This window comes from Taudactylus pleione, unplaced genomic scaffold (assembly GCF_031769625.1).
Source record: "Taudactylus pleione unplaced genomic scaffold, aTauple2 ptg000116l, whole genome shotgun sequence".
Taxonomy (NCBI): Eukaryota; Metazoa; Chordata; class Amphibia; order Anura; family Myobatrachidae; genus Taudactylus; species Taudactylus pleione.
In genome coordinates, this window is record NW_028284518.1 from 25,204,238 (window position 1) to 25,231,064 (window position 26,827).

Consider the following 26,827-nt stretch of genomic DNA (forward strand, 5'->3'; position numbering starts at 1 on the left):
GGTAATTTTATTGGTTTAAGGTAGGTAGGCACAATGCTACTAGAGGGTAATTGACCCAGGAGCAGTGGGGGGAAGAGCAGGATGGGTGCACGGGGGGGAAGGTGGGTAGACCCTTTTAGGGGGCTCCTTTTCCATGCAGTTCTGGACCAGCACGTTGTCCCTGCTGGACCTTTGGTCGACAGTCTTAACGCCCGGCACAGTGTAGGTGGAAGTCTGGTAAGGATAGATGATGTGGCGGCGTCCCGCAATTTGTACAACTTACCTACCGGTAGGTGCCTGTGTAGGCGTTGCGATTTGGGGGTGGTGGTCGGCAGTCTCTGATGGTATACAGCGGCAGGTTAGATGGCCGTTCTTGTTGTGCTGCAGCTACTGGTGCGGCTGTGCCCCGTGATGGTGGCACAGTTGGTCTTGTTTGCGCTGGCAGGGTGGGTCAGCGTGGTGGATGGAGCCTGGCTGGATGCGCAGGCTGCGGCAGGTCGGCGTCTCCGTGTTTGGGATGCGGGCCGGTACCTGCGTGTGTGCAACGTCGTGCAGCGGGACGGCCGGGTGAGGCTGTTCGGATGAGGGATGCCGTGTGTGTGCAGTGAACGCCGGCTCCTCGTGGTTCCTGCGGCTGTTGGCGCCCAATGTGGGGCGGGGGCGGGGAGGCTGAGAGCCGGGCGTGTCACGGTCACAAGGCGGGGGTGCCGCTCGCCGGAGGTGCTGGCAGCTCCTTGTGATCAGCGGTCGCTGGGACAGCAGGGGGGTTCTTCAGCAGGAAAGAAGGTTTCCAGGACGTGATTGTAGGTGTGTGTCTCCAACGCGTTTCGGCTGTGCCTTAATCATGGAGGTTACTGTTACATGGTGCAGCAGTGTTTTAAAGGTTGGTGTGGAGGTGGGTGTGTACGGAATTGGCCAATGGGGGGGAGGTGTGTGTGCACTGGGCGTGGTCAGGAGTTGATGGCAATCTGGAGGTGTTCTGTTGTTGGAGGCCAATGGGATATTGCCGGATGGAAAAGGGTAATGACAGGTGTGTGGGCGGGCTTAATGACGAGTGTGCAGGTCTGTGGGAGGTGACGCTCTGGGGAGCGGAGTGTAGCGTGGTGGCAATGGTTAATAACAGAGGGTGATCGGACATGATAGGGAAAGTTGGTGTGGCGATATGGGCGATGTCATGTGACCACTGGGTGTAGCCTGGGTGTGTAAGGGTGACGGGGTTAAATGACGTGGTGGTAAAGGTTAATAGCAGGGGGTGATCGGACATGGTCTGGGGAGTTGCTGTGACGATAAGGGCGAAGTCGTGTATCAAATGGGTGTGCAAGGGTTAAGGGGTAACGTGGGGATGTAGGGGTAGTGAAGTGTGGTGGATGTGTGGGATGATGGCGCCGGGGGTTCAGCCGGTCGCACGGGGGGTGGCTGGTGGAGGGGAGTGCGGGTGGGTCGTGGTAGGTGGTGATGGGTGTGTGTGGTGTGCTGCGTTCCGGCGTGATTGTGTGTTAGTGTATGGGCTCAACGGGTACTGTATATGTGTGTGTGTTGCACTTGGTGTGGTTGTGTGGTGTTGGAGGAGGATAACTGGACTGGGGGAATTCATTGGGAAATGAGGTTGTGGACAGTCATGCGGATACGGGGTGGTATATTGGCATGTGGGTAAGTTGCTATAGTGCGGAGGTGGTTCTGGATGGTGCAGGTGTCACTGTCGAGTGGATGGGCTGGGGGGGTGTTGGGGATGTAGCGGGTCGGTGCGGTAGTGAAGGGGGGCTGGTGACTGGGTGGTATGGTTGTGGGGACGTGTATGTGTGTGATATGGGTGTCGAAAGGGGGCTAAGTGTGGTTTTTGGGGTGTAAACGGCGTGTGAAGGGGGAGGGGTCCTGGAAGTGGGTCAGAAACGAGAGGAGGTGTGTGATATAGCAAGAGGAGGGGGGGGTTCGGGGGTATTATTTACTAATGACAGACTTGATCTCGTTGTCGATGTTCAGACCACTGGGTGCCAGGGTACGAAGTGTGATTATCCATTTGAGTTCTTCCTTGTTGAGTATTCTTGTGTGGTCCCCTCCTCTCCAGTTCCTTTGTATGTGTCTGATCCCTATGAATTGTAGACCAGTGATGTTGCTCTGGTGATGTTCGAGGAAGTGTACCGGTATGTTATGACTGTCTGCTTTGTTAATGATATTTCTGAGGTGTTCCTTGATTCTGGTATGTAATGGTCTGATGGTTCTCCCTACATACTGCTTGTTGCATGGGCACTGTATGAGGTAGATCACATTTTTAGTGTGACATGTGATGTGTTCCCGTATCTTGTAGGTGGTGCCCGTCTGTGTGGAGGTAAAGGATGTGGTGGGTTTTGTACTCCTATAGTTTAGATTGGTGCAATTGGAGCATGTCCCGCAGTGGTAAAAGCCTCCCTTCAGTGTACCTTTGTCTATTGTGGCCTGTGTGTGTATTGATGGGGGAATGTGGTTCGTGACTAGCTTTTTGTGTATGTTCGGTGCTTTCTTGTAGATTACTCTGGCTCTGGGTGGTAGTATATGTGTTAGTGTTTCGTCTTTTTGTAGAAGGTGCCAATGTTTGTTTATTATTTTCTTGATGTCGTGGGCGTGGGTGTTATATTGTGTGATGAAAGCAGGGTGGTCATGTGTCGTTGAAGTGTGGGGTTTGTATTCGAGAAGTGGTGCCCTTGATTCTTCTGCTACTTTATCCATTGTGTCTTGTAGTGTGGGTATGTGATAAGCTTTATCTGCAAATTGTTGTTTGAGAGTTTCTCCCTGTGATATGTAGTCTGTTAGTCTGGTGCAGTTTCTTCTGAGTCTTTTGAATTGTCCTATGGGGATGTTGTTGAGCCAGTTGGGGTGGTGACCGCTACTCGATAAGATGTAGCTATTGACGTCGACTGGTTTTTGGAAGGTCTTTGTGTGTATTTGTCCGTTGTGTATGAATATCTGTAGGTCTAGAAAGTTTACCGAGGTTTTGCTATAGTCTGTGGTGAATCGGAGATTTTTTGTCGTTATTGTTAATGTAGTTGATGAATTCTAGCAGTGTGGATTCTGGTCCTTTCCATATGCAAATGATGTCGTCTATGTATCTCCTCCAGAGGACCAAGTTTGCCTGCCAGTCATGACCTGTCCATATGTGGGAATCCTCCCACCGGCTCATGAACAGGTTAGCATAACTGGGGGCAAACTTGGTCCCCATTGCGGTCCCTGTTTGCTGAAGGTAGAAGTTATTGTTGAACCAAAAGTAATTATGTGTGAGGATGTAGTCTATGCCTTGCAGGATGAATGCTGTTTGTAGTGGGTCCATGGAGTCATCTTGTTGGAGGTAGTGTCGGGTGCTGTCCAATCCGTGTTGGTGGTCTATGATGGTGTAAAGTGAGGTGACGTCACTGGTGACGAGCCAGTAGTCATCGCCCCAGGGTGTCTTTTCTAGTGTCTTGAGGATGTCCGTTGTGTCTTTCAGATGTGATTGTTGTTGTTTGACATATGGTTGGAGGAAGTGATCGATGTATTCAGAAAGGTTAGAGGAAATGGAGTTAATGCCTGAGATGATGGGTCTGCCGGGTGGGTGAGTTGTGTTCTTATGGATTTTGGGGAGATAGTAGAAAACGGGGATGACTGGGTGAGGGTTGTGTAGATAGTTGTGTTCCTGTTTGGAGAGGATCCCTGAAGTGCTACCGGTTGTCAGAATGCGTGAGAGTTCTTGGTTGAAGTTGTGTGGGGTCTGTGCGTAGAACTTTGTAGGTATTGGAGTCTCTGAGGATGCGGAGGGATTCTGTTATGTAGTCTGCTTTGTCCAGTAGTACTATTCCTCCTCCCTTGTCTGCGGGTTTAATGATGAGATCATGGTTGTTTCTTAGGTTGTTGAGTGAAGCTAGCTCTTTTTTGGTGAGGTTATTGTTATGGTGTTTAGTGGGGGTGTTCAGTTTGTTGATGTCTTCCATCACTAGGTGTTCAAAGGTATGTATTAAGTGTCCCTTGAGGTGGCTAGGGAAAAATTTGGAAGGTGGTCTAAGTGTGGTGTGTTTGAAGCGGTCTGTTGTGGTGTCCTGTATGGGGGGGTTGTTCGCGAAGAATTTTTTGAGGGTCAACTTGCGGACAAACCTGTTTAGGTCTAAATAAGTTTCGAATTTGTTGAGTTTGTTGTTGGGGGCAAATTTGAGGCCTTTGTTCAGTAGTAACTTGTCACTATCTGTAAGTGTCTGGCTGCTTAAATTGAAGATTCCTTCGGTGTCGGTAGTGGTGGTGTGTGAGACGAGGGGGGGGTTTGGGTTTGGTTGTTTGACCTCCTCTGCAGCCTTGTCTCGTTGGTCTAGTTTTCTTTTCATTCGTGTTGCAGTGGTGCTTGTTGTGTTTTGGCAGGTGCGGCTGCCTGCCCCCAGTTCTAAAAAATGGAGTGCCCATTCGTTTTCTTGGTTGTTTGATTTGGTGCTGGTGTCTTGGGACGGGTGTAGGTGTTCTGTGTAAAGTATGGTGTTCTGTTGCTGGTCTGCTGTTGGTGGGATGATGTGTGTCGACCCTCTATGTGTGTTTACCCACCCTTGTTCTATTGAATGTCTTGCCAGGTTTTCGTAGTTCTCTGTGTCGGATGGGTCCTCTATGTCATGTATACTGAAGGAGATCTCCGTGTCGGAGTCTGTGTCTGGATCTACGTGTTCTAGCTGTGTTTGTGTTGCGTCGGTGATTTGGGATTTGTGGATTTTGGTCATGTACTGCTGGTATGTCAGGTTCAGCTTTTTGTAGATAGGTGAGTTCAGGGTGATCCTGTGGTTGAGCCTGGTGTGGTGGGTGTTGTGGCTCCTTTTATAATCTGGCTGTGTGTTGGTCTGAAAGGGAGGGTTTGGGTGTTTCTGTTTGTTGTGGGATTTGGGGCTGTTGCATTTGTCTCTGATGATTTTTGCTTTCTTCTTTTCTATGATCAGTTCCTCACTTTTGTGGAGCTTCTGTCTCGTGAGGGTGACTAGGTTTTTGAATTCTTCCTCCCGCTTGTATGGTTCTAGTGCAATGTCAAGATCGGTTATTTGTGTTTCCAGGGCTTGGAGTTCTTGTCCGTGTGTGTCTATGATGAGTTGTATGAGCTGTGCGGAGCAGTCATGGAGAATTTTGTTCCATTTGGACATAAAATCAGGGTTGTCTGTGTTATGGGTTGGTGCTTTGTGGATAGTGAGACCTTTTGGTGTAATGTTATGTTTGAGGTACCATTGAAGAATGTGTGAGTCCCACCAGATTTTGGATTCTCTTGTTGTGAGTTTCTCTAGTTGTAGGTATGTACTGCAGAATGATGAGCTGTTGGATTGTAGCTTAACTCTGTATTCTAGTTCTGCAAGTAGGTGGTTGGCCCTATCTAGTCTCTCTGAGGTCGAAAATGCCCATGTGTGTGTCAAGTATAAGTAGTCTCGGGTAATGTGGTGATGAAGCAGGGGCATGTGCTGCGGTTCGAGGTACTGCAAAGGACGTGAATAAAGGGTGGTGAACCGCGCTCACTGATTTGACTGTGGGGGTGGATTGAGGCAGGAGGGAGAGGGAAAGAGTAATGGGGGGAAAAGAGGTGGGGGGAGGGGATGTGCGTGTATCTGGAGGTAAGGGGGTAGGGGGTGTAAGAGTGCTGCGCCTGTGGTAGGAGTACCTGTTCCTACCTAGTTTAGAGACTGGTAAAAGCTGGGTAAGGCGCGCTCTCTATATGGTGGGGCAGTGTGTAAAGTGCTTGGGTAAGAGTGATCTGTATGACAGAGAGACGTAGACGGTGGTGTTGGGTCAAGGTAATTTTATTGGTTTAAGGTAGGTAGGCACAATGCTACTAGAGGGTAATTGACCCAGGAGCAGTGGGGGGAAGAGCAGGATGGGTGCACGGGGGGGAAGGTGGGTAGACCCTTTTAGGGGGCTCCTTTTCCATGCAGTTCTGGACCAGCACGTTGTCCCTGCTGGACCTTTGGTCGACAGTCTTAACGCCCGGCACAGTGTAGGTGGAAGTCTGGTAAGGATAGATGATGTGGCGGCGTCCCGCAATTTGTACAACTTACCTACCGGTAGGTGCCTGTGTAGGCGTTGCGATTTGGGGGTGGTGGTCGGCAGTCTCTGATGGTATACAGTGGCAGGTTAGATGGCCGTTCTTGTTGTGCTGCAGCTACTGGTGCGGCTGTGCCCCGTGATGGTGGCACAGTTGGTCTTGTTTGCGCTGGCAGGGTGGGTCAGCGTGGTGGATGGAGCCTGGCTGGATGCGCAGGCTGCGGCAGGTCGGCGTCTCCGTGTTTGGGATGCGGGCCGGTACCTGCGTGTGTGCCACGTCGTGCAGCGGGACGGCCGGGTGAGGCTGTTCGGATGAGGGATGCCGTGTGTGTGCAGTGAACGCCGGCTCCTCGTGGTTCCTGCGGCTGTTGGCACCCAATGTGGGGCGGGGGCGGGGAGGCTGAGAGCCGGGCGTGTCACGGTCACAAGGCGGGGGTGCCGCTCGCCGGAGGTGCTGGCAGCTCCTTGTGATCAGCGGTCGCTGGGACAGCAGGGGGGTTCTTCAGCAGGAAAGAAGGTTTCCAGGACGTGATTGTAGGTGTGTGTCTCCAACGCGTTTCGGCTGTGCCTTAATCATGGAGGTTACTGTTACATGGTGCAGCAGTGTTTTAAAGGTTGGTGTGGAGGTGGGTGTGTACGGAATTGGCCAATGGGGGGGAGGTGTGTGTGCACTGGGCGTGGTCAGGAGTTGATGGCAATCTGGAGGTGTTCTGTTGTTGGAGGCCAATGGGATATTGCCGGATGGAAAAGGGTAATGACAGGTGTGTGGGCGGGCTTAATGACAAGTGTGCAGGTCTGTGGGAGGTGACACTCTGGGGAGCGGAGTGTAGCGTGGTGGCAATGGTTAATAACAGAGGGTGATCGGACATGATAGGGAAAGTTGGTGTGGCGATATGGGCGATGTCATGTGACCACTGGGTGTAGCCTGGGTGTGTAAGGGTGACGGGGTTAAATGACGTGGTGGTAAAGGTTAATAGCAGGGGGTGATCGGACATGGTCTGGGGAGTTGCTGTGACGATAAGGGCGAAGTCGTGTATCAAATGGGTGTGCAAGGGTTAAGGGGTAACGTGGGGATGTAGGGGTAGTGAAGTGTGGTGGATGTGTGGGATGATGGCGCCGGGGGTTCAGCCGGTCGCACGGGGGGTGGCTGGTGGAGGGGAGTGCGGGTGGGTCGTGGTAGGTGGTGATGGGTGTGTGTGGTGTGCTGCGTTCCGGCGTGATTGTGTGTTAGTGTATGGGCTCAACGGGTACTGTATATGTGTGTGTGTTGCACTTGGTGTGGTTGTGTGGTGTTGGAGGAGGATAACTGGACTGGGGGAATTCATTGGGAAATGAGGTTGTGGACAGTCATGCGGATACGGGGTGGTATATTGGCATGTGGGTAAGTTGCTATAGTGCGGAGGTGGTTCTGGATGGTGCAGGTGTCACTGTCGAGTGGATGGGCTGGGGGGGGTGTTGGGGATGTAGCGGGTCGGTGCGGTAGTGAAGGGGGGCTGGTGACTGGGTGGTATGGTTGTGGGGACGTGTATGTGTGTGATATGGGTGTCGAAAGGGGGCTAAGTGTGGTTTTTGGGGTGTAAACGGCGTGTGAAGGGGGAGGGGTCCTGGAAGTGGGTCAGAAACGAGAGGAGGTGTGTGATATAGCAAGAGGAGGGGGGGGGGTTCGGGGGTATTATTTACTAATGACAGACTTGATCTCGTTGTCGATGTTCAGACCACTGGGTGCCAGGGTACGAAGTGTGATTATCCATTTGAGTTCTTCCTTGTTGAGTATTCTTGTGTGGTCCCCTCCTCTCCAGTTCCTTTGTATGTGTCTGATCCCTATGAATTGTAGACCAGTGATGTTGCTCTGGTGATGTTCGAGGAAGTGTACCGGTATGTTATGACTGTCTGCTTTGTTAATGACATTTCTGAGGTGTTCCTTGATTCTGGTATGTAATGGTCTGATGGTTCTCCCTACATACTGCTTGTTGCATGGGCACTGTATGAGGTAGATCACATTTTTAGTGTGACATGTGATGTGTTCCCGTATCTTGTAGGTGGTGCCCGTCTGTGTGGAGGTAAAGGATGTGGTGGGTTTTGTACTCCTATAGTTTAGATTGGTGCAATTGGAGCATGTCCCGCAGTGGTAAAAGCCTCCCTTCAGTGTACCTTTGTCTATTGTGGCCTGTGTGTGTATTGATGGGGGAATGTGGTTCGTGACTAGCTTTTTGTGTATGTTCGGTGCTTTCTTGTAGATTACTCTGGCTCTGGGTGGTAGTATATGTGTTAGTGTTTCGTCTTTTTGTAGAAGGTGCCAATGTTTGTTTATTATTTTCTTGATGTCGTGGGCGTGGGTGTTATATTGTGTGATGAAAGCAGGGTGGTCATGTGTCGTTGAAGTGTGGGGTTTGTATTCGAGAAGTGGTGCCCTTGATTCTTCTGCTACTTTATCCATTGTGTCTTGTAGTGTGGGTATGTGATAAGCTTTATCTGCAAATTGTTGTTTGAGAGTTTCTCCCTGTGATATGTAGTCTGTTAGTCTGGTGCAGTTTCTTCTGAGTCTTTTGAATTGTCCTATGGGGATGTTGTTGAGCCAGTTGGGGTGGTGACCGCTACTCGATAAGATGTAGCTATTGACGTCGACTGGTTTTTGGAAGGTCTTTGTGTGTATTTGTCCGTTGTGTATGAATATCTGTAGGTCTAGAAAGTTTACCGAGGTTTTGCTATAGTCTGTGGTGAATCGGAGATTTTTGTCGTTATTGTTAATGTAGTTGATGAATTCTAGCAGTGTGGATTCTGGTCCTTTCCATATGCAAATGATGTCGTCTATGTATCTCCTCCAGAGGACCAAGTTTGCCTGCCAGGTACAGTGTTCTTATCACCTTATCCAGCTGTTCCGGAATGGGGCATAGACCACCTTAGCCAGCCATTCCAGGTGCCGGAATGTGGCGCAGACCAATTTTGTTAGCTGTTCCAGGTGCTGGAACAGGGAGATGACCACCTTAGATAGCCATTCCGGATGCCGGAACGGGGAGATGACCACCTAATATAGCCATTCTGGGTGCCAGAACGTGGCACTGGACACCTTAAATTGCCATTTCAGTTGCCATAACATGTAGATTACTAAGTAAAATAGCCATCCTGGGTGCTGGAATGGGGAGCTTACCAGCTGAGATAGTCATTCCAAGTGCTGGAACATGGAGCTGACCACCTTAGCCACCTTGTGTAATATTTATTTATTACGTTTCTTATATAGAGCAGCATATTCAATTGCACTTTATACCAGTGTACCAAATGTTCCTGATCACGAACCGTACATGAAAGTGGTCCCGGGGGCCATACCGCCATGTTTTACAGTATCGTAAAATTTGGCGGACAGGTCCAATCCCTTCCTTTTGTGAACCAGTTAAAGGGCATTGTACAATTAAATTATATTAATACCAAATAGTTTATGTGTTCACAACAATGAGACAGAGTGTACAAAAAAAATATTTATTTAAAAAATAGGCCTAGGCACAAATCAAAAATAATAACTAAACTAAACACATAACAGATATTATTATATCTGTTTGTTTAATCTTTTTGTACTTCTGTTCACAAAATGGAACAAGCAACTGTATACCTGTATCTTTTTTTTTAAGGTGGCCTGCTCCCAGGGACGGCTATCTAAAGTGACCTGTGCCTCGTTCCGGCACCCAGAATGGCTGGCTGTGGTAGTCTGTGCTCTGTTCAGGCACCTGGCTAAACTGATCAATGCCACGTTCCTGCACACTGAATGGCTGGATAAGGTGTTCTGCCTATCTAGAATGGTCTGCGTCCTGTTCCGACACCCTGAACAGCTGGCTAAGGTGACCTGTTCCCTGTTCCGGTACCCGGAACAGCTATCTTAGGTGGTTTATGCCTTATTCTGGCACCCGGAACGGCTATCTAAGGAAGCCTGCTCCCCGTCCCGGCACTCAGAATGGCTGTCTTAGGTGGTCCCATTCCAGCACCCGGAATGGCTATCTAAGGTGGCCTGCTCCCCATTCCGACAGCTGGAACGGCTATCTTAGGTGGTCTGTGCCCCGTTCTGGCACCCTTAACAGCTGGCTAAGGTGACCTGTGCCAATTCCAACACAACAAGGTTGTCTGAGCACTGTTCCTGCATCTGGAATAGCTATCTAAGATGTTATGTGCCATGTCCTGGAACCCAGAAAGACTATCTAAGGTTGTTTGCGTCCAGCACTTGGAACGGCTATCTTAGATGGTCTGCGCCCCGTTCCGGCCCCCGAACGGCTGGATTTGGTAGTCTGTGCTCTGTTTCTGCACCCTGAAAGGCTGGATAAGGTGTTCTGGATATCTAGAAAGGTCTGCATGCTGAACGGCTGGCTAAGGTGACCTGCGCCTTGTTCTGGCACCCAGAATGGCTGTCTTAGATGGGTCTGTGCCTCGTTTCAGTACCAAGAACAGCTCTAACGTGGTGAGCTCCTCGTTCTGATCTCCTGAACAGCTACGGTGGCATGTTCCCCGCTCTGACACCCAGAACAGCTATCTTAGATGGTCGCGCCCCACTCTGGCACCCAAGCGGCTGGATTTGGTAGCCTGTGCCCTGTTCCGGGACAGCTTGATATGGTAGTCTGTGCTCTGTTCCTGCACCTGGGACGGCTGGCTAAAGTGGTCAGCACCACATTCCTGCACGACTTAATAAGGCAGGGGTCTTGGGCCACATTCAAAAATTAAACGAAGCCCGAGGACCACTAAGCGTAGGCGCTCTCCAAAAAGGGGGTGTGGTCTAAAAAGAAATGGGCATGGTCACACAATAGTATTCTCAATTCAAATTACGCCACACAGCACAATCTTGATTCAACCCTGATTCACATTACACCACACAGTAGTGTCCCTTATTCATGTATGACACACAGCAGTGTCCATTTTACACAATGCTCACAATTGTGCCACTTATACACAATGCCCCACTAGTAATGCCTCTTATACATACAATGCCCACAGCAGTAGTGCCCCTTACACATAATGCCCACAGTAGTGCCCCTAATGCAATGCACACTTTAGTGGGTTCCCTTATGTAATACCCCCAGTAGTGGTAGTGTCCCTTATTCAGTGCCCCCAGTAGAGGTAGTGCCCCTTGTGCAGTGCCCCCAGTAGTGGTAGTGCCCCAATAGTAATGCCCCCTGGTAGTAGTGCCACCAATAGTAATGCACCCTAGTAGTGGTGCCCTCAGTAGTGAAGCCACTTACACAAAAACACTACTAATACTTACTTTAAGCCCCGCTCCTGAGTCCGCTGCCTCCAGTCCGCCCAGCTGCTCCTCTGAACTATGGGAGAGACACCATAACGTTTCTCCCATAGTGCATTACACACACTGAAGGAGCCGGAAAAGAGCTCAGGTGTGAGCTCCAGCCTCCAGCTGGCGCTGTGGAGAGGGCGCTCGCTGGTGACACAATCTCAGCGGGCGCCCGGCAAATGAAGCCTGTCGGCTGGCCATGGGGAACAGCTCCCCCTAGTCGGCATTCTACTTATAAGAGCTCCGCGGGCCACGGGTTGAAGACCCCTCGGATAAGGTGTTCTGGCTATCTAGAATGCTCTGCGCCCTGTTCTGGTACCCTGAACAGCAGACTAAGGTGACCTGTGTCCTGTCCCGGCATCCAGAATGGCTATTTTAGGTGGTCTGCACCCCGTTCTGGTACCCAGAACAACTCTAACATGGTCAGTTCCCCATTCCGGTTTCTGTAACTGCCATCTAAGGCGGTCTGCGCCCGTTCCGGCTATCTTACGTGGCTTGTGCCCTGTATCGGCACCCTTTCTGGCTATCTAAGGTGGCCTGCGCCCCGTTCCGGCAAGCAGATTGACTATCTTAAGCTATCAGCACCCGGAATGACTAAGGTGGTCTGTGTCCCTTACCGGCCTCGGGAACAGCTATTTAAGGTGGTCAGCACCACGTTCCTGCACCCTGATTAGATAAATAAGGTGTTAGGGCTATCTAGAATGGTCTGCATCTTGTTCCTGCACCCTGAAAAGCTGGCTAAGGCTATCTGTATCCCATTCTGGTACCCGGAATGACTATTTAAGGTGGCCTGCGCCCTGTTCCGGTACCCAGGACAGCTATCTAAGATGGCCTGCTCCCCGTTCCAGCACCCAGGAAAAGCCATCTAAGTTGGTCTGCGCAGGCCTGCCGAGAGCCGCGGCGGGCCCGGATAATAGGGGGCGCGGCCTAAACGCAGGAGGCGTGGCCACGCCCCCTTCTCCCTGTTCCCGCACCCAGAACGGCAATCTAAGGTGGTTATCTCCCTGTTACGGAACCACGAACAGCAATCTAAGGTATATAACGTGGTTTGCGCCACATTCTGCCACCCAGAACGGCTATCTTAGGTGGTCTGCACCCAGAATGGCTATCCGACTTTGTCTGCGTCCGGTTCCGGCTCCTGGAATGGCTATCTAGTGTGGTTTGCACCCCAATCCGGCACCTTGAATGGGTATCTACGGTGGTCTGCACCCCAGTCCGCCACCCGAGAGGCTATCTATGGTGGGCTATGCCCTGTTCCGGCACCCGGAATGGCTGTATAATGAGGCCTGGGCAGGGCCGGATTAAGGGGAGGCCGACAGGGGCGGTCGTCCAGGGGCCCCCACACACAGAGGGGCCCCCACAACTAGAACACGCAGGGGCGTGGCGGGTTTGTGAGTACCTAGAACACCCCCCCCAGCCAGGACAATACCCCCTTCCGATGCCGAAATGGGGCGGAGCCAACACAAGCCCAACCCCCATATGACCCGCGACACAAGGGGCGTGGCCTAATGAACTGATTTGCAGCTGCATATAATGTAAGTGTATATGTACTGTTTTACTATTTATATGTGTATGTGTTATTGTATAGACAGTATGTGTTAGTGTGTGTATATATGTGTATGTGTTATTGTATATACAGTAGGTGTTAGTGTGTGTATATATACTGTGTATGTGTTAGTATATATATATACATATATATATATATATGTGTGCTAGTGTGTTTACTGTATACTGTGTATGTACAGTCAGGTACATAAATAGTGGGACATTGACAGAATTTTCATATTTTGGCCTCTATTCACCACCACAATGGCTTTGAAATGAAACAAACAAGATGTGCTTTAACTGCAGACTTTCAGATTTAATTTGAGGGTAATTACATCCAAATCAGGTGAACGGTGTAGGAATTACAACGGTTTCTATATGTGCATCCCACTTTTTAAGGGGCCAAAAGTAATGGGACTATCAACTCAAAAGCTATTTCATGGACAGGTGTGGGCTATTCCCTCGTTATTTCATTATCAATTAAGCAGGTAAAAGGTCTGGAGTTGATTCTAGGTGTGACATTTGCATTTGGAATCAGTTGCTGTCGACTCTCAATATGAGATCCAAATCAGTGAAGCAAGCCATCATTAGGCTGAAAAATCAAAACAAACCCATCAGAGAGATAGCAAAAACATTAGGTGTGGCCAAATCAACTGTTTGGAACATTCTTGAAAAGAAAGAACGTACCGGAGAGCTCAGCAACACCAAAGGACCCGGAAGACCACGGAAAACAACTGTGGTGGATGACAGAAGAATTATTTCCCTGGTGAAGAAAAAACCCTTCACAACAGTTGGCCAAATCAAGAACACTCTCCAGGAGGTAGATGTATATGTGTCAAAGTCAACAATCAATAGAAGACTTCACAAGAGTGAATATAGAGGGTTCACCACAAGATATAAACCATTGGTGAGCCACAAAAACAGGAACACCAAATTAGTTTGCCAAACAACATCTAAAAAAGCCATTACAGTTCTGGAACAACATCCTATGGACAGATGAGACAAAGATCAACTTACCAGAGTGATGGGAAGAGAAGAGTATGGAGAAGGAAAGGAACTGCTCATGATCCAAAACATACCACCTCATCAGTGAAGCATGGTGGTGGTAGTGTCATGGCGTGGGCATGTATGGCTGCCAATGGAACTGGTTCCCTTGTATTTATTGATGATGTGACTGCTGACAAAAGCAGCAGAATGAATTCTGAAGTGTTTCGGGCAATATTATATGCTCATATTCAGTCAAATGCTTCAGAACTCATTGGACGGCACTTCACAGTGCAGATGGACAATGACCCAAAGCATACTGCAAAAGCAACCAAATAGTTTTTTAAGGCTAAAAAGTGGAATGTTATGCAATGGCCAAGTCAATCCCCTGACCTGAATCCGATTGAGCATGCATTTCACTTGATGAAGACAAAACTGAAGGGAAAATGCCCCAAGAACAAGCAGGAACTGAAGACATTTGCAGTACATGCCTGGCAGAGCATCACCAGGGATGAAACCCAGCATCTGGTGATGTCTATGCGTTCCAGACTTCAGGCTGTAATTGCCTGCAAAGGATTTGCAACAAAGTATTAAAAAGTGAAAATTAGATTTAGGATTGTTTAGTTTGTCCCATTACTTTTGGCCCCTTAAAAAGTGGGAGGCACATATAGAAACCGTTGTAATTCCTACACCGTTCACCTGATTTGGATGTAATTACCCTCAAATTAAATCTGAAAGTCTGCAGTTAAAGCACATCTTGTTTGTTTCATTTCAAAGCCATTGTGGTGGTGAATAGAGGCCAAAATATGAAAATTCTGTCTATGTCCCAATATTTATGCATCTGACTGTATATGTTAGTGTGTATGCGTGTGTATACTGTATGTGTTATATAAAATATATGTTTGCTACATATATATTATATGTGTGTTCGTGTTTTACGTGTTGCGGGGAAGGGGGGGTAGGCTCCATGTGGCTTGGTGGGGCCCCCACAAGCCTTAATCCGGGCCTGGGCCACATTCCATCTACCAGAATTGATGATTAAAATAGTAAAAAGTTAAATTATGGAACATTCCGCACAATAAATGGAGGTGTTTTTTTTTTTATATTTATTTTAAAAAATATGACTGGCAATGGCATTCAGCTTAGGGCTACACCCTTTAACCTCCCACCATTAATATTTATTAATGATTATATGCAGGGCCGCCATCAGGGGGGGACTGCCGGGACTATAGTCCCGGGCCCGAACAGAAAGGGGGCCCGGGTGGCAGCGGAAAGCATAAGCACCGCCAGCTTTTCAAGTTGTGGATGGTCGGCCACAAGCCACTCATAGCTTGCAGACCGGCAGCTGAGCTAATCAGGAGCCGCTGCAGCGGAGGCGGCTCCTGATTGGCTGCCGGTTTGCGAGCTTTGATTGGCTCGCGCCCAGTGCATAGTTCAAACTTCCACATCTCCGGGTGAGCGGTTGGCAGGAACAGCAGTGACAAGTCAACCACCTGCAAGCGGGAGAAACTGCTGGGGAGAGAGCAGCCGGGGAGGGCAGAAGCAGCAGCGCAGGGGAGAAGCTGCCTACAGCCGCTGCCGCTTGTTAATGAAGTACTGCTCGGACAGGCAGGGGCAGGAGGCTGCGGGGGATCCCACCTCACTGTGATGGAAACAGACAAGGTACAGAGACTCCCGCTCTCAGCCCCTCACACAGCTCTCACCCCCTCGCTGTGCGCTCTCACCCCCTCACCCTGCACTCTGACTCCCTCACCCTGCAGTCACTCCATCACCCTGCCCTCTAACTCCCATCACCCTGCCCTCTAACTCCATCACCCTGCGCTCTGACTCCCATCACCCTGCCCTCTAACTCCATCACCCTGCGCTCTGACTCCCATCACCCTGCCCTCTAACTCCATCACCCTGCGCTCTGACTCCCATCACCCTGCGCTCTGACTCCCATCACCCTGCTCTCTGACTCCCATCACCCTGCGCTCTGACTCCCTCACCCTGCACAGTCACTCCCTCACCCTGCGTTCTAGCCCTGCACTCTGACTCCCTCACCCTGCATAGTCACTTCCTCACCCTGCGCTCTAACCCTGCACTCTGACCTTGCGCCCTCACCCTGCGCTGTAGCCCTGCGCTCTGACTCCCTCACCCTGCGCTCTGACTCCCTCACCCTGCACAGTCACTCCCTCACCCTGCGTTCTAGCCCTGTACTCTGACTCCCTCACCCTGCATAGTCACTTCCTCACCCTGCACTCTGACCTTGCGCCCTCACCCTGCGCTCTGACTCCCTCACCCTGCGCTCTAACCCTGCACTCTGACCTTGCGCCCTCAACCTGCGCTCTGACTCCCTCACCCTGCATTCTAGCCCTGCGCCCTGACTCCCTCACCCTGCATAGTCACTTCCTCACCCTGCGCTCTAACCCTGCACTCTGACCTTGCGCCCTCACCCTGCACAGTCACTCCCTCACCCTGCGTTGTAGCCCTGCGCTCTGACTCCCTTCACCCTGCGCTCTGACTCCATCACCCTGCCCTCTAACTCCATCACCCTGCGCTCTGACTCCCATCACCCTGCCCTCTAACTCCATCACCCTGCGCTCTGACTCCCATCACCCTGCGCTCTGACTCCCTCACCCTGCATAGTCACTTCCTCACCCTGCGCTCTAACCCTGCACTCTGACCTTGCGCCCTCACCCTGCGCTCTAACCCTGCACTCTGACCTTGCGCCCTCACCCTGCGCTCTGACTCCCTCACCCTGCACCGTCACTCCCTCAACCTGCGCTCTGACTCCCTCACCCTGCACTCTGACTCCCTCACCCTGCGTTCTAGCCCTGCACTCTGACTCCCTTCACCCTGCACTCTGACTCCCTCACCCTGCGCTCTAACCCTGCACTCTGACCTTGCGCCCTCACCCTGCGCTCTGACTCCCTCACCCTGCACAGTCACTCCCTCACCCTGCACTCTGACTCCCTCACCCTGCACTCTGACCTTGCGCCCTCACCCTGCGCTCTGACTCCCTCACCCTGCACAGTCACTCCCTCACCCTACGCTCTGACTCCCTCACCCTGCACTCTGACTCCCTCACCCTGCACAGTCACTCCCTCACCCTGCATAGTCACTCCCTCACCCTGCGCTCTTGCCCTGCTCTCACAACCTCACCCCCACATCCTCACTCTGCCCTCACCCCCACACCTCACTCTCACCCCCACACCTCGCTCTAACCCCCACACTGTCACTCTGCTCTCTCACCCACACCTCGCTCTCTCACCCACACCGTCACTCTGCTCTCACCCCCACACCTCGTTCTCTCTCCCCCACATCCTCATTCTGCTCTCACCCGACACAGTCACTCTGCACTCACACCCACACCTCATTCCCACACCTCGCTCTCATCCTCACACCGTCACTCTGCTCTCACACCCTCACCTCATTCCCACACCTCGCTCTCACCACAACAACCTCACCCTGTTCTCACACCCTGACTCTGCTCTCACCCTCCTCACACCCACACTACACTCTCACCCCAACAACCTCACCCTGCTCTCACACCCTGACTCTGCTCTCACCCTCCTCACACCCACACCTCACTCTGCTTTCACACACACACACCTCGCTCTCATCCCCACCTCACCCTGTTCTCACACCCTGACCCTCCTCTCACACCTACACCTTGCTCTTACACCCACAACCTCACCCTGCTCTCATACCCACAACCTCTCCCTGCTCCCTCAGCCTCCTCTCACACCCACACCTCACTCACACCCTCACCCTGCTCTCACACCCTCTCCCTGCTCTGTTACCCTCCCCTTTATATGATAGATTTACATGTTTTAACACCCACCCACAAGCCCAAACTTTTACAATTTTTTTTAAACAGTTTTTTTGCACCATTTGATGCCTCACCTCTGCTGTAGCTCCACCCACATTATCCACCACAACGCCCACCACTGACAAACTGCCCCCTGCCTCCCAAGGGAAGGGGCCCTGCCACCCAAGGGAAGGGGCCCTGCCTGTTTTGTCAGTCCCGGGCCCCATAATTTCTGATGGCAGCCCTGATTATATGTAATACATACAAAATGCCAAACATCTGACCCATCCCCTTCCCGCTCCAATCTCTGTCCAGTCCGGGGGCAGCAGTAACCATCACCGGGGGTAGGTAGGAGATGAGCCTGTATGAAACCTCTCCCACAGTCTCCCCAGGGTGACCAGAAGCGCACAGACAGCGCTTCTGAGCAGGGCTCCCCCTGGTCGGCATTCTACTTATAAGAGCTCCGCGGGCCACGGGTTGAAGACCAGTCAGGGACCAGCAGATGTAGACCGTCAATAACGTACCTTCCCGGACGGGCATCGCATTACACGGCTCATCAGCTGCAGAGATCGCAGCAAGGAACTTTCCCTTTATTGTATATGTGTGCACGGCTTAATAATAAAATACAAGAATACAGTGTTATAGCGATGCTGCATCCTAGTCATGGAAACTACACATCCCAGCATGCTGTATTCTATATGACATATGCACAGTGCGACCAGGAAATATCGTACAGCATCAACATGCCAGGAGAAGCAATGGCTGAGCTGCACTGACTGAGGGTAAGCCAAGGGTTGCCAAGGGGTATTGTACGGGTGCATCTGTATAGTATGTTTCATTGGTAAGGCAGATGATGCATTACACTGAAATACGGATATATAACAATTATTGATGTATACAGGTTTGCTATTCTTTAATACACTGGGAAACAAATATGGTTCCACTCTTAGCTATTCTTAATTATTCCATGCCATAATGATTTGAATTGTTTAAAATAATATAAATAATATATACTGGGGCTTATTAACCACATTTCTTATTTATAGCAACAAAATTTCCATTGGCTGAATGAAGGCACCAAAAAAAAAGAAAAAGTTAGGTTATAGTTTGGCAAACTATTCATGATCCATTCCATAAAGTATGGCCCTAACCATCTGTGGGATAATGTAGTATGTGTGTAGTGCAAACTTTCTCGAATCACAGCACACAGTCTCAGAATTGTTTTCACGGCAGCCCAAAGCCAAAAGTTTCCTTTGAAAATAATCAGCAAAAAATATTAAATGATGAAAACTGTGCTTAGGTTCAGTTATGTGGTGGATATGGTTGTTCTTCTGTTTGTCAAAATACCAGCACTGATTATAATTGTCTGTATACTTATCACATTGACCAGAAGAGCAGGAAAGATAATCATGATGAAGGGAAAACTGGAAGACAAGGAGGGAGGTGTGCTGCAAGTGGACAGTGGGTCAGGGAACAGATGGGAGAAAAAGGAACGGGGACAATGGAAGACATAGTGCCATATTCAATTAGAGGCGAAAAGTCGAAGGTTGGACTTTTCGCCATCATCACAGGTTTTCCTGGGGATAAAGTATCGGGCGCTTATCCCCGTATTCAATTAGGAATCGGTGAAAATGGGACCCGGCAAAAAGGTAAGTATTGAAAAGTCCTGTCACTTTTGGGGAAATCATTCTGTCACCCCCCCAAAAGATTGTCTGATATGGGGGATCACTATGGGTACCCCCGAATTGGCCTGCTAAAGGTATTTGGGTTTTTTAAATGGTGTCGGCAGGTGCTTTTATGCATCTTTGAAAATGTGATGAAGACTGGCATTTAGCAACATTTCTTTGGGAAAACAACTAGTCCCATCAAATTTGGGGTACATGAAAATGGGTGCAAGCAGATATTTGAAGTCCCTAAAGTGAACTTTAAAAATTCTTCAAAAATCTACCTGCCGCAACCAACCGAAACGAAAAAAACACCTGCCACATACTTGGGGACCCCCCCTGAGTCTATTTCGCTAGTTTAAGTTTGTCCCCCCCCAACTTTTTTTTTGCCCCCCAAAACGAAACCACTTTTTTTGGGGTGTCCTATGCTATTTTTTGAATTTATTTTGACACAGACAACTTTCAGGGGACATTCCAAGGGCTGCATGGAACTTTATTAAAGTTTGCACCCCAAAACCCCAATTCTGCACTTTTTTTCCGCCACCTATTCTATGGTGAAAAGTTATGCCCGTTTTTTGACAAGACTTTTTGCACCTGCGAAAAGTCTTTGTAATTGAATATGGGGAAAAGTGAAAATTATGTAATCGATAACGGACTTTTCGGTTCTAATTGAATACGGGCCATAAATACAAATGGGGGGGGTGCGTCGGCAGCAGCGCGGCCTACATAGCTAGACAGAGACAGCTACACATATAGAGAAACAGCTGCACATACAGGTTGGAGACAGAAGAATAATACAAGGATTATGATAGACATGCAGAGGGCGAGCAGAGTCATAGACAGAGGATGAGACAAACATGGAAGGGAGGGAATGAAGAAAACAATTGAGTCAGGTGGGCAGGAAAGGAAGGTGGACCCTGCTTATGATGGGGTCTGCCGGGGCTCTGGACCTCATTTAGAGGAGGTCGTTAGTTGCAAGCGGTCGCACTGAATCAGGGCGGCCGCTTGCATCCTGAATTGCCGCCTCCTTGTCGATCGTTAAGCTGTGGGTTACCACCCACAGCTTAACGGCCGACCAGGTTGATGGTCGCGATGGTGATCACCATCGCGACCATCGGGGCTTACGACCAGACCCTAAAGTTGGGTCTGGGCACTCGTAAGCCCCAGGGAGCTTTCTGCTCTGATGGAGCAGGAAGCTCCCCACTGACATCACTGATGATGTCAGTGCGGCCATCCACAAAACGGTAGGCGTTTGTAAAGGAACACCTCCGTTTTGGAAACAACCCCCTGGCCCACCTACCAAACGGGGTGCAGCTGTCGATCAACATCGACAGCCGCCCCTTTGGTATCGAGCTCCGGAGCGTCAGAGTTCCTCTGTCGCTCTGGGGCTTGTGCACACGCAGAGAGGCCACTGTGCGTGCACAGGACAAACCATCGAGTCGGTTACGAGCGCATCGGCGCTTGCGACCAACTCTGAATAAGGTCCTCTATGTGAGAAGCTGCATGGAGGAGTAGAATGGAGGCGATGTGTAGGGGGGGCAGGAATGCTAGGCACATACAAAGCAGTGCAGCTTGTGTAAATGGCTGCACACTGCCCTCTAAAGCAACAAGCAGTGCACAACCCAGCATACAAAGGTGACAGCCCAAATATTTATTTTTTTTCAAAAATAATTTATGCTGTTATTCAAAGCATTGAACATCAAAAGTACAATCGTGACTGAACAAGGCTTTATCAAGTTGGCTGATTATTATAGATTATACATATTCTAAGAAATAGTATTTGTACCTTACAAGGCAAAATCTAAATAGCTATTATTAATTAGTATCAGGGCTGCCATCAGAAATTATGGGGCCCAGGACTATCCCCCCCACAACCCCGGACACTTAACTTAGTTACCACTCCCCTCTTATTAGTCCTTTCTAGCCGCTCCCCAGTCCTCACATGCTGCGGCTCCTCGGGGAGAAGCAGTGGCTGGCAGTAGAGAAAGGTGACTGGTAGAGATAGTGTGAGATGGAGAGGTAGTGGGTGACAGGAGAGGGTGACAGGAAGAGGCGTGATGTGGAGGATGACAGGGAGAGACAGTGGCTGGCAGGAGAGATAGGTGACTGGTAGATATAGTGGGAGATGGAGAGGTAGTGGGTGACAGGAAGAGGCGTGATGTGGAGGATGACAGGGAGATGCAGTGGCTGGCAAGAGAGATAGGTGACTGGTAGATATAGTGTGAGATGGAGAAGTAGTGGGTGACAGGAGAGGGTGACGGGAAGAGGTGTGATGTGGAGGAAGACTGGGAGAGACAGTGGCTGGCAGGAGAGATAGGTGACTGGTAGATATAGTTGGAGATGGAGAAGTAGTGGGTGACAGGAGAGGTGTGATGTGGAGGATGACGGGGAGAGACAGTGGCTGGCAGGAGAGAGAGGTGACTGGTAGATCTAGTTGGAGATGGAGAAGTAGTGGGTGACAGGACAGGGTGATGACAAGAGGCAGTGGGTGATAGCGAGAAGCAGAGAGTGACGGGGAGAAGGTGATGCCTTGTAAAAAGCAGAGGGTAACAGGAGAGAGAGGGTGATGGGGAAATAGTGACGCAGGGCACCCACGCACGCAGGGGGGGTTTCCGAGTACCTAGAAACCCCCCCTGGCCGCCGCTCTATTAACGGGCAGCTGAACAACAGCAGCCGACTTTGTACACAGGCTGGGACTGGGCTGGGCTGGCTGATTGAAGGGGGAGCTGCAGTGCGCAGCTCTTCCCAAGCTGTTCTGAGGATGGTGCATCATGAGAGGCTGCTGCCCAGTGACTCGCTGATTGTATCCATGGCGCTTTCCCCCGGAACCCCACAGGTGTGTGAATTACATGTGGGGATGCGCGACAGAGGAAAGGAGGTGCCGGCGGGGATGTGTAACCACCCTGAGCTGGTGTCTTGCCAACTCAGGGTGGTTGCCGGGTGAGGGGACAGGGGTTGTTTGCGGGGCAGATGGCAATCTTTAATAAATTATTCTGTATTTGCCTACATTAACTTTTAAAGTGAAAGAGGTGTGTGTAGTCTTTGTCAGTTTGTGTGTCAGAATGTGTGTGTGAGAGTGTGTAGTCTTTGTCAGTTTGTGTGTCAGAATGTGTGTGTGAGAGTGTGTAGTCTTTGTCAGTTTGTGTGTCAGTAAGTAGTCTTTGTCAGTGTGTGTGCATGTCTGCAATGCTGAACGGTCTATAAAAATATATATATATATATATATATATATATATATCTCTATGTGTGTGTACTGTATGTGTGTGTATGTGTATATATATATATATATATGTGTGTGTGTGTACTTTACGGACTCATTGCCTTATTATAGAGAACTTTCGGTGAAAGTTGTCCCCTTGCGGGCTTGCCATGCTTCGGGCTCGCTACAATCGCCACATGGTTATATTCCCTCTCTGTGCCCACTTGGATGGTAGGGAATGACCCTGGACACTTAATAAGGCAATAAGTCTGTAAAGTACACAAGTACTATATATATATACAGTATGTGTGTGTGTGTGTGTGTATATATATATATATATATATATATATATATATCAGTTTGGAAACCCCCCTTACAAAATCCTGCGTTTGCCACTGCAGGGGAGAAGGTGACAGGGAGAGGCAGTAGGTGACGACAGGGAGAGGCAGTTTGTGATGCCAGGGAGAAGGTGACGGAGAGGCAGTGGGTGACACCAGGGATAGTGTCAGGGAGAGGTAATGGGTGACGCCGGGGATAGGGTGACAGGGAGAGGCAGTGGGTGATGCCAGGTAGATGGTGAAAGGCAGTTGGTGACAGGTAGAGGATAATGGGGAGAGGCAGTGGGTGATATATAGGAGGACACTGGGCTGGATGGAAAGAGAGCAGTGAGATGTTGGTAGGAAGGGGGAACACTAGGCTGGAGAAGGGGCACACTGTGCCGGGGACGGACTTGGGCTGTATTTCAGCCCTGGCAGTCCACCCTGCATTCGTGTGTAAAGGGGGGCGTGCAGCGAGTCACGCCCCCGTTGCTTCCCAGCACAGCAGCCGCCGGCCCATCCATGCCTCCACCCCTTCTGTCTCTATGAAATTATAGTCATTCTGGAGCCGTGGGGTGGAGGGCGGGGGACTTTTCCTTTCCCCCTCCTGAAGCCGGTCCTTAGGCTATCGGCCCTTGTGGCATTTGCTAGAAGTGCCCGATGGCCAGTCCGACCCTGCACTGGGCTGAATGATGACAGGACACTGTGACTGGACAGGCTGGGGTTCTTGCTGAGGGACAGTTAGATGGATGCAGTGGGCTGGTTGGGGAGGGAAGGGGGAAGACACAGGCATGGGGGGAGTCAGTGAGATGGTGGGGGACAGTGGGCTGGATTGGGGGGCATTGTACAGGATGAGAAGGGGGATCACTGTGACTGGACTGCTTGCATAGTACGTGCGCCAAATAGAATTGCACATGGTAAATGTGCTGGGGTTTTGGAATTGCAGAGAGAGAACAGAGCAATGATCTGCAACACAAAACATGTCATCTGTAGAACTGCTTTTCCACGTCTTTTGTTTTGCAGCTCATTGGACTCTCTCTCTCTGCAAATCCAAAATCCCGTCACATGTACTATATGCAATTCTAATATATTTGGCACAGGCACAGCATGTGAATATGAAATAAAAAAATACACCTGACCTTACCGATATGGAGGTTTCTCTGCGATGGGGAACCTCTGAAGAAATTTGATCCTCCCTGAGCAGACGGTGTCTTCACTCTGTATTCACTATTCATGTAGGAAATCCCATTTTTCCGGAAAATGACGGTTTGTGTAGGAAGCTAACTAAAATCATTATCATACAACAAAGGTTCTACCAGACTCGCCACTTGCGTCCCCTCCAGCCTCCTGCCCATGTGTCACTTCAGCCTCCTGCTCCATGTCCCATCTTTGCCCATGTCTTTCCAGCTACATACCCTATGTCCTCTCCAGCCTCCTGTTCCCTGTGTCACCTCCAGATCCCTGCAACATTCCAGCATCATGTCCCGTCTCCCCTCCAGATCCCTGTACCATTCCAGCCTCTCTACCCTGTGTTATCTCCAGATCCCTGTGCCTTTCCAGCTTCCTGCCCACTTTCTCCCTGTCTTTCAAGCCACCTGCTACCTTGTCTTTCCAGCCATCCGTCCCCTTGTCTTTCAATCCTCCTGCCCCCGTCTTTCAAGCCTCCTGCCCTTGTCTCTCTAGCCTCCTGCCCCATCTTTCAAGCCACCTGCCCACTTGTCTTTCCAGCCATCCGTCCCCTTGTCTATCAATCCTCCTGCCCCCGTCTTTCAAGCCTCCTGCCCTTGTCTCTCTAGCCTCCTGCCCCATCTTTCAAGCCACCTGCCCACTTGTCTTTCCAGCCCTCCGTCCCCTTGTCTTTCAATCCTCCTGCCCCCGTCTTTCAAGCCTCCTGCCCTTGTCTCTCTAGCCTCCTGACCCATCTTTCAAGCCACCTGTCCCCTTGTCTTTCCAGTCTTCTGCTCCCTTTCCACCCCAGTGGTGGCCAATCAGTCAGAGTCAAAGAGCCCAATAATATCTGTAGGTATGTAAAAGAGCTGAGATCATGCGAACATGCAAAAAGGGGTGTGGCCTTGTGCCAGCTACGCCACGCTCCTGGTATGATTTTTTTGTAGGAGCATGTAAAATCACATGCACACAATCACCGTGGAGGTAACTATTAAAGGGAAAGAAAAAGCCAGAACAATAAAAAAAAATTTAAAAAAACATATCCACATAAAATACACTGAAACAAGCCAGATCCACAAAAAATACACTGAAAAAGCCACATCCACAAATACACTGAAAAAGCCACATCCACATAAAATACACTGCAAAGGCCACATCAACATAAAATACACTGAAAAAGCCACATCAACAATAAAATACATTGGAAATAAATAAATAAATCAGATTCACATAATACAATCCAGCCCCCCATGTGTCACAACAGCAGCCTCTCCAAGTGTCATAACAGCATGCAGTGTCAGTCAGGGGAGCCGCATCAGGACAATGGAAGAGCCGCATGTGGCTTAAGAGCCACAGGTTGGCCACTGTTGCCCCAGTCTTTCAAGGAACCTGCCCCCTTTCCACCCCCGTTTTTCCAACTTTCTGCCCCCTTTCCGTCCCCTTGTCTTTCCAGCCTATATCCCTCCCCCTCTCTTACCATTTGCATGATCCTTTGTTACATGGTCTGGGTCTCCCACGCGGCCGGCGGCTCCTCTCTTCGGCAGGGAGCGCGACATGATGTCACGAGGTCAGCAACGTGCTCCCAGCAGTCCTTCAGGTAGGAGGAACTGTGTCACAGCAGGAACTGCCACTGCACCGCCGAGCAAGATCATAGAGCTCAGTGGCGCAGTGGCAGTTCCTGCTGTGACACAGTTAATAATGGTGATGGATGTACAGCGTGGGCGTGGCTGGCGGCGCTACTAGGAACGAGCAGGGCCCCCAGAGTGTCTGGCTGCTGCCATGGCTTGTACAGCTGAAGGGGTTAGGAGCAGGCGGGCCCCCAGAGTTACTGCCAGTGTGTTCAAAACAGTATTTGATAATATTATTCCTACAATATTAATCATGTAGACACTAAAGCTGGGTACACACCTGACAGATATATCTGCAGATGATGGTTGTTCATACACACTGAACAACCATCATCTTTTCTCCTAGCCGTGGGTTTCCGTGACACGACCCCCTCTGCTGCAAGTGTACAGGCAGTCTGCCATTGGCTGTGTAGCAGAGCCGACGCAATATGTCTGTGAACGACGTTGTTCACAGACATATGGCTGGTACACACCGATCAATTGAATGGCCAATATATCTGCCAATGTAGTGCCCAATATTATTAGTTTAGTGTCTATACAGTTGTGCTGTAATTTATTTTTTTCTTATAATAAACTTTATCACTGCTAGTGTCGTTGGGGACTTATTTAGTTTTTTTTTTATAATTCAACACCTTAGTGTGTAATAGGCAGCTAGTCTTTATTGTGCGCCCTTAGAAGGCTGCACGTGTTTATTTAATTGGAGGCTTTGTGTTTGGTTTTACACATTGTTTTTTTATTGAAATTCTCTATATCAATTCTGTTTGCAGACATTAGCTGTGATGCCCAGTATTTGTAAGACACAGTCGTGCTTGGCAGCAGTCTCTGCCCTTATTGTTGGATGTGTTTCCGTTCTGCTCAGGTAAATGCCCACACCTATGTACAACTTTTTTCCTGAGTAAACTCGGACAGCCATAACAAGTGTCTGATCCCAGCATCGGCACAGCATACGTGGCCGGCGCTGGAACAGTGTGTTTGTTCCCAGCGCCAGGTAAGCCACCGCGGCGGGTACCTGGTGAAGGGACCGCCAGGTCCCTTCCACCAGTGTCGGCGGTAAAGTGGCGGCGGGAGAAGCTTGGCTCCGGGAGCCAAGTAGCGGCGGCGGTTGTTTGGCACTGACCGCGAACTAAACACGGCTCGCGGTCCAGCAGCCAATAGAAGGCAGACACGACGAGCCAATCACGGCTCGCCACATCATAGCCCCGCCCAGACTGTGGCGTCTTGAGTGGGAAACCTCAGTCCGGCGGCGGAGGGGAGGAGTGAAGACCTCCCGAAGAGAAGAGCGTCGCGG

At 50.2% G+C, this 26,827-nt stretch overlaps 1 protein-coding gene across 5 annotated transcripts in view; it reads left to right on the plus strand.

The window, feature by feature from the left end:
• Positions 1 to 26,827, plus strand: part of PIGN (phosphatidylinositol glycan anchor biosynthesis class N) — a 491,207-nt gene that overhangs the window by 15,101 nt on the left and 449,279 nt on the right. For 3 of the 5 annotated variants that reach the window (XM_088471818.1, XM_088471815.1, XM_088471819.1), the window contains exons 1-2: positions 17,735 to 18,346; positions 26,307 to 26,398. The exons of 1 other annotated variant lie outside the window; for it this stretch is intronic. The gene's annotated coding sequence lies outside the window, so the exon portion shown is untranslated. Of the gene's footprint in view, positions 1 to 17,734; positions 18,347 to 26,306; positions 26,399 to 26,827 lie in introns of those variants that run through there. One more of the 5 variants, XM_088471816.1, reaches the window with a different exon arrangement.